General features: G+C 35.9%; 1 protein-coding gene across 1 annotated transcript in view; it reads right to left on the reverse strand.

Annotated features, from left to right (window-relative positions):
* The window catches only part of TACR3 (tachykinin receptor 3), a 61639-nt gene that overhangs the window by 3169 nt on the left and 36705 nt on the right, over positions 1-21765 (reverse strand). The gene's annotated exons all lie outside the window — the stretch shown is intronic.

Genomic DNA, 21765 nt, shown 5'->3' on the forward strand with positions numbered 1-21765 from the left:
TGTTACCTTGGTTTCTTTTCTAATCTGATATTGGTAAAGGCTTCTCTGGATAGTGAAAAAGGATATTCACATTAGTTTGAGAAAATATCACTACTTTTAAATTTGTAAGTAGGCAATTGGCTTATACAACTGGTTTATATACCAATTTCTTTGAGTTTGGTAAGCATGGGTCATTTCCTCTGTTCTAACTTTTGAACCACAATATGCTGGAAAACTCTAGTCAAAGTAGAATGTCAATCTCTATTTCTCCTCCACTAGTCTGTAAATTCCTAAAAGACATAGAGAATGTCTTAATTATATTAACGTCCCCAGCATCTAGCACAGTCTCTAGTGTACTGCTGGAGATAGATAATTAGATATAAAATGAATGAATAATGAACGACAATGTACAATTCGTAACAGGAAGTTGAATGGGAGGATGTTTTGTGTGTCTGTAAATAAGATAAAATCTGTTCCATTGGGTCTGTAAGAAAGGTAGACTGAAAGTTATTGAACACTGTGAGCAGCTTCGCTTTCTATGTGAAAGGAAATAATAATAACAATATCCTAGGATAACCTCATTTAATATTTCTCATTACCAATCTGTCAAGTAAATTTGTTCATACTTCTTTCGGGAATTTGTGAAAAGTTTAGAATAATAAATAAAATAATTTTGAGGCTTAACCACAGTCGCAGAACACCAATCAGAGAAAGTCCTGATGTAAACAGCCTATGTAGCATCTTGAAACTATGAAAGTACATTATTTAAGTACTGGACTCATTATATGATTGCAAGTTGGGATTCAGATGAAAGTTGACAAGATTAAAAATCATGAGAGACATGATTCTAGAAATAGACAAGGCATGAAATGGATCAATGTGGAAGGCAAAGCTTTCCCAAGGGCCTAATCGCGGTTAGCATCCAGGTATTTAGTATTAGCTGATGGTAATTGGCCATCAGAGCTGAAAATCCAGGTCAGTAGCTCACAGAATGTCATCACTGGCCCCACCATGCAGTGTTTTGATTTTCTCAATGTTCTGTCAATTGCATTTTTTTCTGAATAACTGTGTTCAGAATTCTGCGTTTTATCTCTCCTATTTTTTATTCATATATTTGTAGAATACAAGTAAGGAGTCTCTTTGATTATAATTTTACATTTATACAATGTTTCACACATCTAACAACTTATTAATTGGTTTTCAATTGCACTTTAGGAAGCTGAGGCAAAGACCAAAAGATTTGATGACTGTGATTCATGGAATCTAAGTTAAAATTTTTAAAACTCAGCCGCTTAAGTCTGCTTTTTCTGCTTACAATTAATAAGATTTATTGAATGTCTATTGGGTCTAAAAAACATAATAGAGAAAAATAATGAGTAGAGAACCAATTCTTTATCCTGAAGAAGATTATAATATAATGAAAAATGCAAAAATGTAAATTAAAACTGCATAAGAATGGGGATGCAAACGTGTAAATAAATTGAAAATATTTATGAGAACTTACTAGTTTATTATAAGCAGGAATGAAACTTACTAGTTTATTATAAACAGGAATGACTCAATGCATGTTACCTGTAGACTCAGGGAAGTTTAGACTGAATGACATGGATTTGGTTGATTTTTTTCATTCTTGAATATGTGAACATCCTGTTGTTCCTTGAACATCGTACACAAGCTCCTGTCCAAGATTATTCTCCCTGGCTTCTCCCTCTCCTTCTTCCCCCAGTTATTCTCACTGGCTAGCAACCTCATCTCATTCAAACCTTTGCACAGTTGTCACTTTTTCTGTGAATCATTTTCTGACCAGCCTATTTAAAATCGCAATCTGTCTTTCCAGCACCCCAAACCCCTTAGCTTGCTCTTTACTTTCAGTTGGTTGTGTTTATTCTTTACTTTGTGTCTCCTTATGCTAGAACACAAAAAAAGCAAGAATGTTCTGCTTGTTTTCTTTACTTATGTATTTCAGGCATGTAGACTGGATTTCACACATAATTGGTGTTCAGAGTTTTGAAAAATAAGTAAATGAAACTGAATACAAAAGCTAAAAGACTTTTAGTTGGCTAAGCGATGTTCACAGTTTTACTGTGTCATGAATCACTGGTATCATTTGTCCTCCCATTTTAAAATGAACATGTGTATATAAAGCTATTTCCCTTTTCTAGGCAAACAAATTCAGGTAAAGCATATTAGTGCACAAACAGTATTACCGATATATTATTTTGAATGCGTGAAAGCATTGCATTTCGTTCTGAATAAATGTTAAGGGTAAGAAAAATATTTATGACAATGTGAACATGGTACAAGCTACTGTGTTAAATACAGAATCAGCAAATGTACATAAAAGCTTATTTAATTGCTTTTATACAGACTAACCAGTTTCCCTTTGCATGAAACTGTTTTTCAACAATAGCTGAAGAGCTGCAAAGGCTATCAGAGTCTTGTAATGTGACTTCCTACCATCAATGTGGAAGAAGTCTGGAATATGGGAAAATTAAAGTGCATGTGTAGAAACAGAGTATCAGATAACTTATAATTCACATATATATGGCCTTAAGGACCCTGTTGCAAAACATTTAGAAACCTATTTGAAGATTTTTAGGAAAAATCTAAAAGAACCTAAAAGAAAGGATCTTTTATCGTGAAACAACAGCTATATTTTATTGATTTATTGCTCTCAAATACATTTTAACCATTACCTTGGGTCTCTGCTCATAAAATCTTCTGGAATGATTTCATATATCAAACTTTTAGGCCCCCAGGTTTGATGTAAATGCAAAAGTAGGCTCCTGGGTGGACAAAATTGCCCTGCTTTGTGAAATGCTGAAATCAAGAAATTGTAATCATCTTCCTCATAAAAAGGCAAGGGAAAGAGCACTTTGAAGCACAAACCTTGAGCAATGATAGATGTGCAACTGCTCAGTTCCCCTGTGTCTCATGGCTGGACAATGGTACTAGCTCAGACAGGCTACATATGCTAAGCAGGAAAGTTGGTGGACTTTCTGAAACTCCTGATATGTTTTAGGCAAGATAAGAGACTGGAATAGAGATGACTCAAATCTTTCACCATGGCTTAACAAATTTTATTGTAACTTGATACAAAGATTGATCGATGTTGGGTATTTCTTGAAGCTGAAAGACATATCCAGCTTCTGAGGCGATTGGATTTACTCTCCATGGCAACATGGATAGCTGTGGCCATCCATTGTCCTTGGCACAGGGACTTACCAGTTGAGAAAGAAGGGAGGTGGGACAAGGGAGGTAGCTCTTATAGCAACATTGCCTCTTCTTAATAGTTTAGAATCCACTTTACTCGTACATAGGCAGGATGGAAATGCACGTCATAAGTTAGTGAGAATAAGCTTTGGGCACCTTTTCTTCAGGTATCAGGGAAAAAAAATCTTTGACTTTCTATCCTGTACAGGTTAGACTGGAATGCCTGCAGCTGTTCTTATCTATCATATTAAATTAATGCAGGATGGATGATTTTGAGGTTTTAATAAGTTGTAAGAGAAAAAAGAATCAGTCTAGGAAATTAATTTGCCAGTCTAGGAAATATTGCCAACCTTTAAAAAAATCTAGGAATTATATTCTTCAAGGGGGAAGTTATTCTTTTTAAAAGTCTGAATTGGAAATGGCCAACTGTATGTGAGAAGGAACTTCTTGTTTTGATTAAAACCTCAGAGCATGTTTTGAAGAACCATCCCATGGACTATATACCCTACCACTTCTCTGTACCTTTTATCTGCACAAATGTTCTTAAATAACGATTATATCTCCTTAGGTCAAAATTACAGGCCTGCTTATTCTAACTTCATACTAGCAAATTAAAATAATATCCTCAAGAGTAAGATATGGAAAAAAATTAATGACAAGCATCAAAATCTAAAGTACTACTTCTTGGACTATTTAGGTTGGGCTTTTGCTGCTTCAGTTTAAAAGAACATGCTTAAAAATTTCAGTCCCAAGGGAGAAAAAGAGAACTAAGTAGTAACACTTGTGAAAAAAGTTCAGGATAGTCCAGAAGACGAGTTGAATTTTGCCAGTAATTTCAGAATTAGATGTGATTATAGGTGTATTTTGTTAGCGTCATCCAAGAAATTTGACACTGTTGCCAACTCCAACTAGCATGACTATTCAATTAACATTAGCTTAGAGCAATGCCTGTAAGGAATTATGTCAAGGTGAAACAAATGAGAAAACCCTATGTGTATATACATGGAATGTGGAAAATATTTCTGTGTGAGTGTGTGTGTGTGTGTGTGTGTGTGTGCAGTATTGTGTTTGGATTCTACTTCTTTACACTTCATTGGTCATGCTTCATTTTTAATGTAATTTCACTTTTCCACTGGAAACTTAGAATTTTAAAGTATTGTAAGATTTCAGGTTTATGATGATCTGAAGACATAAAAAGGAATGCAGCCAGCAGCCACAAAAAGGAAGACAGGAGGACATTACAATAAGAAGTCCATTAAGGCAAGAGGAAATAAAGTTTGATGTTATGGGATCATGGTTAAAGATAAAAACTTATAGAGGCTTATTATGGACTCAATTATGTCCTCACCACCACATTCTTTAAAGTTTACATGCCTTTTTATTTATTAGAAGTTTTTTCTAGATTTATTGAGATATAATTGGCATGTAACGTTGTGCAAGCTTAAGGTGTACAAAATAATGATTTGATACATGTATCTATTGTGAGATGATTATCCCAGGTGGGTTAGTTAACACCTTCATTACATCACATAATTACGCCTTGTGTGTGTGTGTGTTGAGAACATTTAAGATCTACTCTCTTAACATCTGTGAGGCATCCCCAGTGGCTTGTGAGCTGGCTTCCTGATGGAGTCCATGATGGGTTAGTAGGATCCAAGTCCCTTTGATACGTTCAGTTTGGAGCCCTGCCTGCCGTTCTCCCAGCTGCTCTCTGTCCCCTAGTTGGGCAGATCTCCACAGTCCTCTGGATGCAGGGAGACAGAGATGGGTATCTTTGGCAGGGCCGCACACATCCGAGGAAGCCTGGCACTCCCCCGTCACATGCTCTTATTGCCCCCCAGGGAGAAATCACAGCTGAGAAGGCCCTCTTGGCACTGAGCTGTGTCACCTTGGGGAAGAGGTGATGTGTGTAAAGTCAGTTTGTTCCTCTTACTCTTTCCACTGCATCCAATCCCAGACTTTTTTTGTGCTGGAACTTCTCTGCTGGACTCCTGGACTTCCACAAAGGCTCTCTGATCCGTGGGTGACTGTCTAAATCACTTTTTTCAAGGGACTCCTGGTTCACAGCTAAGCGGGGGCAGAGCTGGTTCATGGGCCACTCAGGGGTTCACAGCCAAACAGAGGTCTGTACGTCTATTATCTGTCTTCCTGTGGGCAAGACTCTCCCAGCTATGGTGCTGGTGACAGAACCAAAGCCAGACGGGGCTGTAGCCAAGTCCTCAGAGGTATGAAGCTGTTTCTGGATCTGTAGCTGAGACCGTGGTAGGTGAGTCAGCCGCCAGGGTGCAGGCCATTCTTCAAAGTGACTCTCCTCATTCTTGGACTGCACTGCGGTTTCACAGTCTCCTACCTGGATCTCCCAGTTTCTACAAAGGCACTCTTGCCCGTGGATAGATGCCAAATTGTTGTTGTTGAGTGGGGCTATGATGAAGGACATCTTATTTGGCCATCTTGCTGATGTCACTCCCCCAGATTAATAGATTGAAGTCCTAACCCTCACTACCTCAGCACCTCAGCATGTGACTGTATGGGGAGACAGGGTCTTTAAAGAAGTAATTAAGTTAAAATAAGGTCATTAGTGTGGGACCTAAACCAATATGACTGGTGTTCTTAAAAGAAGAGGTGGGGCTTCCCTGGTGGCGCAGTGGTTGAGAGTCCACCTGCCGATGCAGGGGACACGGGTTCGTGCCCTGGTCCGGGAAGATCCCACATGCCGCGGAGCAGCTGGGCCCATGAGCCATGGCCACTGAACTTGCGCGTCCAGAGCCTGTGCTCCACAACGGGAGAAGCCACAACAGTGAGAGGCCCGCGTACCGCAAAAAAAAAAAAAAAAAAAAGAAGAGGTGATTAGAATACAGATACACAGAAGGAAGACCATGTGAAGATAGAGGGTTACAGCCATCTGCAACATAGCAGAGTGATCTTAGAAGAACCCAACCCTTGATGACACCTTGAACTCAGACTTCTAGCTTCCAGAATTGTGAGAAAATATTTCTGTTGTTTAAACTACAAGTCTGTGGTATTTTGTTATGCAGCCTGAATAGATTAATACAGTGTTTGAAATGCTAAGGAGAGTATATTACATATGGCTTAATTCCAGCAAAGTAGGAGGCAAAATACTATACAAGTTCCCAGTGAAAATGGAGACTTCCAGAGAGGTTTTGATTGCCTGGAAATTGCTTTCGGGGAAGTAAAGGATAGACCAGGATCTCTATTTCCATCACTTGAGCCTCTCTTAGGTTATATATGGCCTTCCTCACAAGCACTGTTTTCCATGATAATTCCTTTGTAACAGAAATGACAAGCACAGAGAAAGCTTACTTGCTGGGCAAGGTGATAGATTCTTTGTGGTTGTTATACAAGTCAAAGATCCAATTGAATCTGTCACTTGAGCTTAGACTGAAGAGTGGTTCCTTTGATTAAGGCAAAAGGCTTCTTTGTTATCAAACTTAGGTATTCACTTCTGAAGGAGCAGATCTGGCTTGTTAGTATTTAGAGGAAGATAGTTAAAATAGAAAATAGCCAGAAAAAATTTCTATGGTTTATAAAACAATAGAAGCAAATTTATCTACCAGTATTTCAGCTATTCAAATAAATAAGACCAACTTCAACAAGAATCAACAAAAAACAAATTGTCACATGTTATGAATATTGGGGCCAAGTCATGTTTTTGAGGCTTCTTTTATAGTAGAATAGGGAAAAATGTCAAAATATGGTTTAAAAATGTGGTTTACTTTAAAGGTATACATCTAGCTAATAACACAAAAATGTAATAAAATTATAGTACTCAGAACATATGGACAAAATATATAAATGTATCATTCATAATGAACTACAAGGTGATAGTTTGGTAATGGGACTGGAATTTGAAATTGTTTGATCAATATCTTCTGATCTTACTTATTGAGATGGCCTGGGTTGTTACACCGTAACCGGACAGCAATAGAGAGCCCACTCCTGACTTTACATTTCAAATTTCTCTCTCTTAAATTCTGGAAGGTATAGCAGTGTTTTACAATTTCTCATTCTGTGCTCTACTTAAGGACTTTCTTATCTTGTCCTTCAAAACTTCTATTTCCTTATCTTTCCCTTTACTACCTTTCTGAGCTAGTTTGTGATGACACAGTTTCTGTGCTACAGAAACAATGCTCAGCTTGCTGGAGTGACGCACTCAGCCAGGTAGTTCTAACAGTCATTTTGAGAATCACGAAAGGAAAGTCAAGCTGATAGTTACATTGTCGTTTGAGAGACGTATGGCCAGTGGATACATTTGAGGGCAGAAGTGGTGTATGAGTCAGTGGAGTTGTGTCCCTCTTTGATTTTAGTAAAAGGCTTAGTGCTTTTTATATTCATTTTAAAACTTTCAAATATATGAATTTATTTAAACTCCATGAAAAACCTTTGACCATATAGTTTCTCCATTTTATGGATGAGGGATTTAAAACCAAGGAGGGAGATGATTTCTTAAGATCCCAAAGGCAAGTTCAGAGCTAGGATTACTGGGCCTCTTCCTTCTTCATTAGCTAGGGATCATTTTGTATACATTCTGCTTCTCAAGACCCTGAAAAATAGCCTTTGCTTCTTTCCTCACGTAGCATTCTCAGGGGATGCTTAAGTGAAGGGTAGTCAAAGAATCTTATTCCACTAAGGGACAGCTCAAATGAGATTTATGTGATATGAGATATTTTTCTAAATCTGGAAGGGAAAAGAGTGAGAAAATAAGTTGGAATGGTGGAGTGGGCCCGAGAATTTGAGGTTGGAACCTGGCTGATCTAACACTACATGAATAAGGACAGATTTATCTGTACTAAAACTATGAAATAGGGACTCAATACTTCAAATATTTTATGTGCTCATATGGTACCACTTACTTCCACGTTATTTATTTATGTCAAACACAGTTAAAGACAAATGGAAAAAAAGCATAAATCTTTGACAATATCATATATTCATTATCCCTGGAAACCATAAAGCAAGTCTGCTGAAAGGACTGTTTTAGTCTCAAATAAATAGTTACTGTTAGGGTTTAGGATCTTTTGACAGACAGAAGTGGGGGAGAGAGTCAAGAAGATTTCTGTCTCAGTTACCCTTTTGGGGAAGAGGGTGTAAAAGAGGAAAGAGCTGCAATCAACTGCCAGGTCATCTCATCCTTCTCTGTTCTAGAAGTTGCAAGGAGGGATCTGGTATCTTGAGAATGCGCCTGGCCAGGTGAAGGGCTAGGCTGACATCATTTGCCAGAACAGCAGATTTTATGCCTTGATATGTGTTTATATATCTTGTCCTTTTAGAAACACAGTGTTGTTAATAAATTGTGGTCTGAAAGGTTGAGCCAGCCAGTGTCTTTTGCAATTGGCTTTTATCTTAAAGGTGTGCATACTTTAATTGTTTTTGAAACAGCATAAATCTAGAATGTTTAAGATTACTTTTTTCTATATTTCTATAGAAAATAAGATCAGTCACTGAAAATTAATTTTTTTCTCTATAGTATATGACAGACTAAGAAAACATGGTTTATAAATAAATGTTGTCCTTATTTGTAGTTACCTTGAAATAAATCTACATGATTTGCACAGGTTTACCACTGGAATGCCCTAATCCAATTTCTTTCCCCGTAAAATTTTCTCTCCATCCTTTGGGAGAGTACCTCAAGTTCACCTCTTGGAGTAGCTTCCCTCATTTCTTCATGCAGGTAGGGTTAAATACTTCCTAATTAGATTTAGCATACTATACTTATAACACAGATACATGTTACAGTCGAGCATGTTTCTGTTTTCTTCTGTCTGGATATGGGGACATGCATTATTCATCTTTGTGTCTACAAAACTTAGCATAGTTCTTGACATTCAATAAATACCTATTGACTGAGGATATTTTAATTTTACCAACCATTTTATGAACACTTTAATTGCAAAAAATATTATTTATCTTTGTCTTACCAGTTTTTTGCCGTATCATGCACATAATAGGATTTCAAAAATATTATTTCAGTGAATAAAACAAAAACACCTTTATATATTTCAAACCAAAATTAAAATCATTATTATTGCCCTTGGCTTTTGTATTTAGCAGGATATTTGGAAAGAGTAGCTATATGAACCATGTGAAGGTACAGCTTTAAGAAAGAAGTTCAATTATGTTTGCTTACTTGATCTATTATATCCTTAAATTACAATTGTTCTACAATAATGCCACTTTTCTAAAGAAACCAAGGCCCTAGGCTCTCAAGATACAGTGCTAAATTAAAAAAGAAAAAAAAAGTTGTCTATTTTCACAGAATTTACATCCTATTAAAGATGTAGTCATTATATAATAAATACACAAATACATATGAAATTACAAATTATGATGAATTCTATGGAGAAAAAGAATTATATCTAGGTTTATGGAATGCAATGGAAGTTATATTTGAGGAAGTAATATTTAAGCTGGAACCTAGAGGATATACAGAGAGAAGAATGAAGGGCACATCATTCTATGTCCTGATAATAGTGTGAGTGAAGACTGAGAATTGGGAGAAACTTTGATGTGCTAGAGCAGCTGAGAGCAAGTGTCACTGGAACATAGTATATGAAGAGTGAAGTTTCATAGAATTAGATTGGCAGAGTAAGTGGTAGCAAGATTCTGCAGGATCTCATAGGTTATTTGGGGGGTTTGCAATTGCTTTGATCTATTTTCTTAACTATATCAGGGAACCACTGAAAAACTAGGCAGATTGCATGAGTTGATTTAGAATTTAAAAACATCATCTTGTACAGCATGTTGACTATTGTTAATAATACTGTACTGTATATTTAAAAGTTGCTAGGAGAGTAGATCTTAAAAGTTCCCATAATAAGAAAAAATTATAACTATGTGTGCTGATGGATGTTAACCAGACTTACTGTGATGATCATATAGCAATATATACAAATATTAAATCATTATGTTGTATACCTAAAACTAATATAATGTTATATTTAAAATTATATCTCAATAAAAAATCTTGGATGCTGAATGGAGAATAAAGTTGAAGAGAACAAGTGTAGATATGGGGAAATGAGTTGGAGAGGCGGTGGTAGTGGACCTAATGACTGTTGTAATGATAGTATCTTGGAGAATTATTTCAATGGAAGTGGAGAGAAGTACAGAAATGGGAGATATTTTTCGGGAGGGACTCATTAGGATTTAGTGATGAATTAGATGATAGTGAGAGGGAAAGGGAAGTTTAAAAATGACTCTTTTCAGAATTTAATATCTGGGTGAATGGAAGTGCCAACTACTAATATTTGGATGACTGTAGAAGAGTCTGCTTTTATGACAGACATGGAGACTTAAAGATCAGTTTTGTATATTATAATCTAAAAATACCTCAGAAATAGCCAAAACAAGGACATCAAGTATGCAGCTGATTATTGCATAAACTTAGAGCTCATAGAGGAAGTATTGTTTTGGAATATATATTTCAGAGTCAGAGATCTATAGATGATATTTAATGTCATGGAAATGAATGAATATAAAAATGAATATAGAAAGATAGGAATGAATATATTCTGTACTATTGGTTCTGTTTCACTGAAGAACCCTGACTAATACTGCTATGATATCAATTATACTGCACAGCTCCCTATTGCATACTCCATATTTTTGGCCTTCCTAGAAGTAGTCCAATTTCTGAGCACATTCATTTTTATATAAAAATATATTTGCTCTAGGGGAGAATACATTTTTTCCTGATCATCTAATCTATTCCTCATCAGTTTAGCTAATGGCATTATGGCATTGCTTCATACATTGTTAATTCATTGATTCTGCAAATATTTATTGAGCGTTTTGTATATATATGCATATATATGGTACTGGCTCAAACAATTATCGAGACCGAGAACTTCCACAATTTGCCATCTGCAAGATGGAGACCCAGGAAAGCTGGTGGAGAAAATTTATGTCACAACTTAAGCAGTCAGGCAGAGAGCAAATTCAACCTTCTGCTTTTTTTGTTGTATTTAGGCTCTCAACAGATGTGATGACGTCCACCTACATTGGGGAGGACCATCTGCTTTACTTATTCCACCAAATCAAATGCTAATCTCTTCTGGAAATATCCTCACAGACACACCCAGACATAATATTTAACCAGCTATCTGGGTATCTGATGGCCCAGTCAAGTTGACACATAAAATTAATCATTACAATAGCATAGGCTTCATTATGCCATTGAATTGAATTTTAGTATGTTACTAATAGAGAAAGATAGATACATGTCTGGATTGTTCATTGCATATTCATTGCATTCTATTTCAATGGTGGCTAAAGAAACTACTTTCATATACAAACTTATTTTTATGATGTGTGATATTATGTCAGTGTAGATTTATTTATACCCTAAGGTAAATATAAGTCAAAACACATATTCTAGAAGCTTGTGCTTTCTCCCCTTAATTTCAGTAATGGTAAAAAGAAAGAATTTGCTTTTTATTGAAAGGAATAACTCAGAAAAGATAACAATATGTAGGTACATTTAGTTTTATAAGACTGTTTAAGAAAGAGGATAATAAATAGATAAGTAAGTTAATAAATAATAAATAAAATCTCAAAGAGTAAAAGTAGGGGACAAACAGTTGCCTCCTAAGAAAGAAGGGAAACTAAAATTTGTTGAGGCCCTTTTATGTGCAAGGTACTGTGCTTGCATTGTATGCATTATATGCTCATTTTAATTAATGCTATTGGTATGTATTGGAGGTGCCCAGCTAACTGTGTTTTAATTAAAGTGAAAGGTCTAGTAGGTAAGAATTTATTTTCTAACAGGGAGTGTTGTCAAGAAGTAGAAGAGGCTGATTCTGGAGGTAAAGGTAAATAGAATATCTCTCTGTACATTAAATTCTATTCAAGTGAATGACTCCATATTGCTAAGCTAGACCTCTCCTCTAACCTTCTGTTATTTTTTTCCCTTGTGATCCTTAGGTGTTTTGCATATCTGTTTGTGTTTTGATATATTTCTTCACTTTTCAATGGTGACATCTTCTTTTTCAACAATTGGAGTTTTAAATTTAAAAACGATACATTTAGTCTCATGATTTTCATGCCATAATTAAGAGATCTTATCTTTTGTTTTAGTCCATGAAGTACAGATTATTCTAAGTGCTCTGCTTCTCTCTCTTGTTTCTAGCAGCTGGGTTCCCTAAGGTTTGTTTTTACTTCCTTTTGCCAAGTCTAGGCCCTGTCTGTCTTTGCCTGTAAAGATAAACTGAGTATTCTTTTCAGGACTGCAAATCTGACATGACAGAGAGAGCACAGTCTTCTCTCCTATTAGTCAGCTGTGTCCTCGAAAGATGGCGAAAGACAGTCTAGTCTGCCCCGTGTGGCCATAGTGGGCGTATTAGCACTTTCACAGTCTCCGGAATAATGAGGTTGATGCGTAAAACCCTGTGCTTTTCTCTCCTTGATTGTACCACCTCTGGCTTCACACACCCTGCTGAGCTCTGCCCACTGTCCTATCACAGTTACTGCTTCTCTCAGAAGACTTAGCATGTGGCAGATGAGAAGGTAGAACTCAGGCCACCATCTTCCCCAGATAGGTAACCTGTGTGAATATCTCAAAGACATCTCAAAATTTATGTATTAAAAAATTTTCCTCCATTCTCCACTCCTCCTCTCCACCCCCGCTTCCAAGGCTGTTCTTTCTGTGAATTTCCCTATCTCTGTAAGTGGCACCACCACCCATCTAGACATTTAGAAGTCATGCTTATTTCTTTGCATCCCCTCATTTTCACTGCCCCATTCAATACCTAGGCAAATCCTGTTGGCCAAGTCACCAAAATATGTCTAAATCTTTTTGTATTGTCATCTCTATTACTATAATCTCTGAGAAAGCATCATTATCTTTCTCCTGGACTAACGCAATAACCACCTAATTGGACTTTGCTATCAAAGCTATTGTTATATTTTAATAGCTAATAATAAAATAATAATTGTCTTAATTAGCTCAGGCTGCTATAACAAAATGCCATCGACTGAGTGGCTTCAGTAACACACATGCATTTTCTCACAGTTCTGGAGACTGGAAGTTTGAGTTCAGGGTACTGGCATGATTGATTTCTGGTGAAGTTCTGCTTCCTGGTGTGTAGGTGGCCACCATATGTATTTAAGGAGAGAGGGAGAGTGAGTGACCTCTCTGGTGTGTCCTCTTACAAGAACACTAATCCTATTGGATCAGGGCCCCATCCTGATGACCACATTTAACTGTAATTATCACTGTATAGACCCTATCTTCAAATACAGTCGTATTAGAGGTTAGAGCTTCAACATATGAATTTAGCAGAGACACAATTCAGTCTTTAGTAATACTAAATGTAAGACATTATAATATCAAGTTCTTATTTGTCAATGTGTTTAGGTCTATTATTTTCTAGAGTTTCCCTTTGAGTTGGTAATTACCAATTGATATTTTCCAGAAAGTAACATTTTTCTTTTGATATTAGTTTTAATATTTCTATTAATATACCATAATTCATTGTTTGGCCTGGGAAGAATAATTCCCAAATTGGAAGAGGCACACAACTTATTTACGGAGTTGTTGAGAGAAATTCTTTCTCTGATATTTTAAAGTATAAGTTTTAAGCTTGTTTCTATTTAGTATTGAGGCAAAGAATTTAAATGGCTTATCAAGTAGCTGATCAGTGGTGTACATTTAAGCACATAACTTTATGGAATAGTTAGAAGCGAACTTTGAAGTTCATTACACAGTAGTGTACAGCAGTGTCAAGAGCACTGGACTCAAAGACTTTGATTTAAATCTAGGCCCTGACTGTAAATAGCTATGTAACATTGGGTAAATTAAACCTTTCTGAAAATCAATAGCCTTATTAGTAGAGATAAGAACACTCATCATACAAGGGATTGTGAGGATTAAATGGAAATGAGAATGCCAGGCTCATAAAATACTCAGGGCACACTGAGATATTCATTTTTACTTCATTCCCAAGATCTGACTAACTTATAAGCATATTTTAAATTATTGGTACTGAGGCCTAAGTTGGTTATGAATGTGCTTTTATAAAGGCAATGGAGGACTACGGTGGTGGGCTTGGGGACAGTGGGTAAAATGAAAATTGGGTACTGGAGAGCCGAGGTCTTCTATCAAATTTTGTGGGAGAAGGTATGAAAACAATAGGAGTTTTAAAAACAGCTCTTTTAAAATCATAATTCCTGCTAATCTGAGTTTGTGTGTTTGTGTGATTGTGAACAGAAATAGAGATAGAGATAGAGAGATATGGCATCACTCCATGTTTTCCATTACAGCTTAAAACATAACAAGCCCAATCATTTTATAGTCACAATGGCTTTGTCACGTCTTCAACACAGCATATTTCTATAAGATAACAACATAACAGATGTTCCTTGAAAATCTTTCCTATAGGAAAAAATGAATAAGATCATTACCAGAGGAAGAAAAAGAATAAATGTTTTGTTCTTAATTTATATTTTAGTTTTATAACTGGAGAATTAAGAACTTGAAATGTATTTAATAAAATATTAATTGAACAATAAAAAGACCATAAATATTTTTACAAAGTTAAAAACTACCTAGACTCTAATGCCCATTTAACTGTTAACTATAATATTTAGAGCATAAAATTAATCCAAGGCATATAATCTCAGTATCTTTTTTTATTGGTATTTAAGATCTCAATTTGTTTGCAAAGTTCATCTGAGAAAAATAAAAATAACGTGTCTATATATTTACTCCTTTAGATGCATGAATAATTTCTGGGAAAGAGAATTATCCTTTACTCTAACAATTCCAGAAATATATTTTAAAACATCAAATTTAAGTCCTCCTCATGATATGTCAGGAAAATTGGTGGTGTTCCAGAAAATTAAGTTTTATGGGTTCAGTTAGACCAGTAATGTCAGAAATTAGTGACTTGTGCTAGAGGAAACTCCTAGAGAGGTTATTGGGAGACTACTGAATTTTAAGTGAAACATTAGTATAGATTTGTGGGTCACTACAACACATGAAAGACACAACCAAAGAAAAAGGACAGGATATATTATAAAGATCTTTGTAATATCAGAAACATCAACATATTGTATAGTTTGTATATACTGTATAGAGTATATAGAGTGTATATTGTGTATAATATATACAGAGTAACTTGAGTGTGTATATGTATATCTATATCTATCTATCTATCTATCTATCTATCTATCTATCTATCTATCTATCTTTTTCCCTAAGAACAACTATAAGCTCTGGAAAAAGTATAAATTACAATAACAACTACAAAACTGTTTTATGGCACTGGAGAGTGGTCAAAATTATGCTGAAACTGGAGACTACATAACCTGGGTGAGATTCGTACATATATAAACTTCTCCGAATTCCTTGGCTTCCCCTGCAATGCACAAGACAAGGCTACTAGCATCTTAGGAGGTGAAAAACAGCTGAAAGGCTGTAAGAGGGGAGAGATTTTAGCAGACATAAATATGAGATTTTATGTCTCTCATATAAGAGAGACAGAGTTTAAAGTTTGAGTCTCTTCAAACTAGAGTCTCAGTAGACAACTTGGGTTTTCCCACAAGGTCTAGGCCTTAAGATTAAATACTATGCCTAGGATTAAGAAATTAACCTTAAAACCAAGGGCAAAACTAAAATAGATTCATCCTAACGAAGTACCAAACCTCTGCAAATTTGAATGATCTACCAGCAACTTAACTGCCTGCTCAGAGAAAGCACAGCATTTTTCAGATGAATGGCACCCTGAGTCTTAACATCATATCTCACAACACCCAGTATACAACTCCAAATTGTCGTACATGCAAAGAAATATAAAAATGTGACCCATAATCAAGAAAAAATGAGTCAGTAGGTTTTGCAATTAATAGGTGAGGTTTTTATATAACTATGAAAAATATGTTAAAGTATTTACAGAAACAGATGGCTTAAAAGATGGAGAATTTCAGGAGGTATATGAAAATTGTAAAACTGTAAAATATTCAGATGGAAATCTTAGAACAATATCTGAAGTAATTTAATAAAGTATTAGATGTTTCATTTCAATTCTGACTATATAAATATTTGATAAGTACTTGATAATGCTTGATTCATTTTGTCAGTATCTCTTATCACTTTCCAAGATTATACTCCTAGAATAAGACATTTCTTTTGTTTCTATCACTACTAGAAGAGAAAAATACTTTTTTAGGACCATTAAACTAGCAAAATCATTGAAGTGCTGAGTCCACATTAATTGCTTCTGTTTCTGGCTAGAGTCTATTTTTGCTAGCAACTCACAAAACATGAGAATTGGTGTACAATGCCTTATCAAAAATGAAATCCAGATTTGGAGAGCCAAAATGAGTCATGATCTTTTAATATTAATATTTTATTTGAGTCATAAATATTAGAAGACTGTGAGTCATTTGAGTCATGGTTTAAGACAAATAAGCAAACTAAGAAATAGAAAACTTTCATTCATTTTGAAATATTCTGCCTTTCATAATAAGTATAAGCTTTCATGTGTAATAATAATTATTTTTAAAGTAATGATTCACTTGAGCCCTTCAGCTTTGCAAAGTTTGTTGGAAGAGATAGTTAAGCAAATGGATGTTTCTTATGTAAAGTTGTAAGTTGCATGCTAGAGTTTGCTGTGTGATGTAATGGGAGCACATGGACAAACACTGAATGCAGATTGGAGGTGGAAGTTTCAAAGAGGCTTTCTAGAGGAAGAAGTGCCTGTGATACAGCTTTGAAGACAAATAGGAAATATCCAGGTGAGAGGAGCAGAAAAGGAGTGGGAGAGTGGGGGGAAGAGTGTCCTAGTCACATAAATAAAATATGCAAAGCTCATACCTCACTCTAGTACTACAAATAGTTTGACTGACTGGGGATGTAGTGCATAATATAAGATATGCTGATGAAGAAAGTAAGAGAGATGGATTGAAGTGAGATTAGGGAGGGCCAGAGAAACCATTAAAGGATTTTAAGAAGAGTATTAATAAATTTAGATTTTAGAGAGATTACTTTGAAAGCAGTGTAGAATCGATTTTACTTGAATTAGATTTAATGGAGGCAGGAGGATCATTAGTTGATGAGTATATTAATCTAGGTAAGAAATTATGTAGTCTAAACAAAAGTAGAGCAGGAGCTTAGGAAAGAAAAATATATATTTATATTTGAGTGCTTTTAGAGTTAATTTGAAGGACTTTCTCATTGACTGAGTTTCAGTTGAGGAAAGAGAGATGTTACAGATTATTTCCAGTTTCTTTTGTCTGGTCACTCTGTGGATATTAGTAATATTCTATGAAATGGAAAGAAGACTTTCAAAGTCTCAACAAAGACCGTTATTTCATTTTGACACGCTTATTTTGAACTGTCTGTTATACATAGGGTTGGGACGAGAGATGGTTAATAGAATTTTAATCTGGAGCTCAGAGCCTGAACCTCAGAAGAGGAGTCTAGATATGGGCATAATGTTAATGTCGATTTGGGAGTAATTATCAAAGATGTTGATGTCGTGGGAGTGGATGAAATTATCCAAATAAGACTGTATATGAAAGCTATAAAGATATGAAGAATGGGCCTGCAGGGTAAAGAGTAGCATTGAAGTGGTATAGGAAGAAAAGCCAGAAAAGGATACTAAAGAGGAATATCCTGCAGAGAGAAAGGAGGCAAATTCCATGGGAGGAGAGGCTTCTCAAGTGGTGAGTAATGAAAAGGTATCTACTGTGTCAATCTGATCAAGGACTGAGTATATCCAATGAATTTACAACGAAGAAGGCACAGGTATCTTTGTCAAGGGTAGTTTCAGCAGAATGGTACGTTGGAAGTCACAAAGCATTAACAAGAGGAGCAAAAGATTGGTAAACAAGAGGAGAAAGCAAATGTAAACAACACAAGATGGAAGAGATGTGAATGTGCTTATATTTTGGAAGAGAATTATAGTGAAGTGAAAGAGGTCATGGTTCAGAAGAGAGACGGTTTAACTGAGGGATGACTACTTTTGAGAAGGAAGTGCCCAGGATCTAGAACACAGGTAATGTATTGATGAAAAACATAAGAAGACAGTGATCAGAGGAAGATAGCAGTAGCTGGATGAGGTGTGCAGACAGTGAGACTAGTCAGCAGGCTGTGGCCACTTGAACCCCCATCCCCGCATTGAAGTGAATCCAAATATAATACTGCAGAAGAGCTGTGTTGTTGTGAAAACGTGGAGCTCAGTTGTAAGGAACAATCAGACCTGGAAGAGACCAGTATCAACGTGACTGGGGAAGGATATTAATCAGCTTTAGGGAATCACACTTACAAAAATAAAATGAAGTGCATACTAAAGTTTTCATCAAAATGAATCGTAGGGAAAAATGATCGTTGGGAATGTTGTGAGGTCATTTGCTAGATCTACCTGCTCTCAAATTGGAATATACCTACAATTTTCTTGGATAAAGGATTCAAAATGAATAGATTAATTCTCTCTCCTACTACTTAAAGTTAATATAAATAAAGCTATAAGCTTTTTCCCGCTCAACTAATATAACTTGGTACTTTAGTTGTATGAAAAAACTGATCCATTTCAGAGAAATGAGAATCTGATCTGTACTGTTAAATCACCCAAAGACAGAGATTCTGTGACTTTCCTCTAAAATTTTAAAATACCATTAATAAATTCACGTCTGGAAAATAGTCCCTTTTGCTTATAACAAAATTTTTTGGTTTGTTATCACAGAATGTAACAGAGTGATTTCATTGATATGCCTTATATACATTAAGAAATTAGATCATTACAGCAAAATGTCCCTGAACTATGCCTCCCATCTCAGGCTATGAGACTTGAAGAAGGTGTGGATATACACCTTTACCTTTGAATCATGTGCTCAAAGCTGCCTAAATTCTCAGATATCTTATAGGAAAAAGATAAGAGAGCAATAGAAATGGAATTGTAAGGCCTAGGATCTCCCATTCATTGTATTACAGATGATCCTTAAGTAAATGTAAGCTGATTTATTTATTGCCTCAAAACACCGGAGTTCGTGCTCACTGTACTGAATACTTCCTAGTGAAAATATGTGGTCTGATAATGAAATGTTCCAGGAGATGCCTCATGAAATCTTATGTCTAGAAGTTAGATTGTAATGTTCCAGGTATTGTAATGACGGAGATCTGGCTTGTATTCTCAGTCAAATGAAAGAAAAAGTGTCTTCTAGTTCTCCATGAAGCCTTATCTAAAATTGAACACTCTCTCTTGTTCAAACTGGATTAAATGTGGCATACAAACTTATTGTCATCAGTCATTAGTTTTCAATTTCCTTGAGGCACTGTGTATGAAGGGAACTATTATCTAATACTTGATCTTCTGCTTTTTAATCAGCATGGGTAGCATTTGAAGGACCTGTTGTTTATTCTAATTATTACTGGAGTTCCTATTCCCTTGGTTTTGCAACTACTATTCTGTCCATTGTTTTCAGTTCTTTTAGGATGCTTTTTTCCTTTACAGATTTAATATGTGAGGCATGTATGTGTTCCTTTAAGGTGTCAGTGAAAATCATTCTTTTCATCTGGGCTTAGGTGGCCATGGAAAAAGGCTTTAGGAATTTCTATTTCAGAGACTTTTTATAATTTTCATTTCAGATCATGTTGGAGAATGATGAAATAATAAGGCAGAAATAATCTGACACTAATATCTGAGAGTCCAAAGGTAAGAACTATTTACAGTATATTATTTCACTGATCTAAATATTTCCAAATAAAAACAGGTTAAAAACAGATTTGGGAGAAATACAAATAATTTTAAAAATCCATAAGTTTGGAAATACACTGCGTGAAGCACATAGAAGTACAGAGAATCATAGTCCTTTGGGGAATCTACTACTTAAGCAAAGTAGTAGAGGTGAAAGTCTCTCTGAAATCTTTTCAGAAGTGAAATAAAAATGAAAACAGTAGCAGAAAGACATCTGAAAAGACTTGGAGCAAGTAATTAGAATCACATGCATAAAGGGTTCATGTGCAACCTGGTGTGACAGAAACAACAATAACAACAACAACAACATTAGTTTTCTATTTATAATCCTCTCCTGACTTGAAGGGGAGTGAAATTGGGTCTATGGAGAATATTGTGTTTGCTGAGAAGGGTAACGGATGTAGGTGGGGATTGCAAGTTTGGAATTATTTGAATCATAGGATCTTTGCTACAGTTTGGATTATAGGAACTGTGCTGGATTTGTCTTGAAAAATAATGGGTGAATAGGCTTTCTGAGGCAGAGAAATGGATCAAGTAGAGGCTGCAAGAAGGAAAGGTGAAGAGGGAGAGAGAGACACATACAATTGCCTGGGAGCTGACTTGTAAAGAAATGCCAAAAGAGATTTATGTTCGGAGAGGCAAATTCTCCCTTTGGGCTAATGTACAAAATCCTCAGCAAAATTTACATTTGTCATTCAGGATATATGAAAATGAAAAAAAGTGATATATATGAAGTTACTTAAAATCTGGGTCATATGAATAATGGTAAATGAAAACAGTAGGTTATTGGGAACTAGCTATCATACAAAATCAAGAGTCAGAATCACTTATAGAGCACTATGTGGGGGGCAGACAGGTGTCATTCTAGGCACTTTTAAGGACTGCACTGTCCCTTGTTGCAAAGACTATGTAAAGGTGGAACAGCAAAATAATTTCAAAAGGAACTGTTTCCTTTAAGGCAGGAATGAAGAAAGAGGAGTAAGGGGAAAGGGGAAATAGAAGGGCTCTCAAAAGCAAACAGCCAACTGGGGATGAGATAAAGGAGTAAAATGTTCAAGTCGAACAAACGGAAAAACAGTTTCCTCGGTTTTCTTTCTGTTTAAGGTTAAGCCTGTTAGAATAAAGTGGAGAGGAACAGTACCCTCATTAAAGAGCTGTCTCACTTGCCAGGAAACTTGCATCTTTATAGCAGAGCAGAAATCCTCCTTGGTGCCAGGAAGCCCTTGACTGTATCAACCCCTGTGTCCTATCTGTCAAGAAAGAGATTATTCATGTATTCTTTGCATTTTAGAAAGGATTTTTGTTTTTAGGAAAAATATTTTTAGCTGATGTTACCAGCTGAGGGCCTGGGGTAGAATGGGAGGCTCGTGGAAATATTTGCTGGGCTAGTAAATCGGTTTTGGAGATATGCACCACTTAAGCCTAAGAGTATACTCCCTGCTATCCATCATTCTCTTAACTTAACCTCTCTATTAATTATTTTCTTGACCAGGCAGTTTATATTTGATGTTGATAAAGTTAGTTTTGCAAAACACTGAAGTGTTATTTTCCTCTATGAAAGAAAGGAGGCATTTTTTTTCAGCACAATTTGATGTTAAGGGAATTTGGAATTTTACAATGAGAAGTATATACATGGAGGGGCTGTACAACTAAGGAAGAAGAGCTGAAATCTCTCTTCATGGCTATGCAAACCGCAGAGTTACACCTCCACTGGTGACTTCCTAAATTCAGTGCCTGTGGAACATCTGAATAGACAACAAGTGTTCCTGCAACTGAGACAGGTCTGGCTTTAGTAGCTGTGGGCTTTGTGGGCATGTACATGCAGGTGTTGTGCCAGGCCAGAGTCTGAGCTGCCTCAATA

Source organism: Aethalodelphis obliquidens, unplaced genomic scaffold (genome assembly GCF_003676395.1).
Source record: "Aethalodelphis obliquidens isolate GAN/ISIS:26980383/991018 unplaced genomic scaffold, ASM367639v1 scaffold6, whole genome shotgun sequence".
Classification (NCBI taxonomy): Eukaryota; Metazoa; Chordata; class Mammalia; order Artiodactyla; family Delphinidae; genus Aethalodelphis; species Aethalodelphis obliquidens.